We start from the raw sequence: 380 nt of genomic DNA, 5'->3' as shown, positions 1-380 counted from the left end.
AAATTGCTCCGTTGAATAAAGATATACATACATCAATACTGTCAAAAAGTAATAAAAAAGTTCTTTTGACATGAGTTAAAGAATATAAAAAAAGATACATAGAGAAATAATGGACAAAGTTGGGGATAGAAAAAGATTCAAATATTGGCTAACATATTCTGACAATTCTGTCAACTTTCAAATATATATACAGGGTGAATTGCTACTCGTGCTACAAACTTCTCCAGTAGATTCTTCACCCTAAAATGAACAAAAAAGTTCATATTGTCCATGGTCCGATTCTCAACCATTTCAGAGTAATTTCGCTTTTTATCGATTTTGAAAGATATCACGTCCTGGCGTCGGAAAATCGTGATATCTTTTAATCTAAACATTTCTCT

Source organism: Cimex lectularius, unplaced genomic scaffold (genome assembly GCF_000648675.2).
Source record: "Cimex lectularius strain Harlan isolate CLEC.00 unplaced genomic scaffold, Clec_2.1 scaffold121, whole genome shotgun sequence".
NCBI lineage: Eukaryota > Metazoa > Arthropoda > Insecta > Hemiptera > Cimicidae > Cimex > Cimex lectularius.
This window is presented reverse-complemented; position numbering follows the sequence as displayed.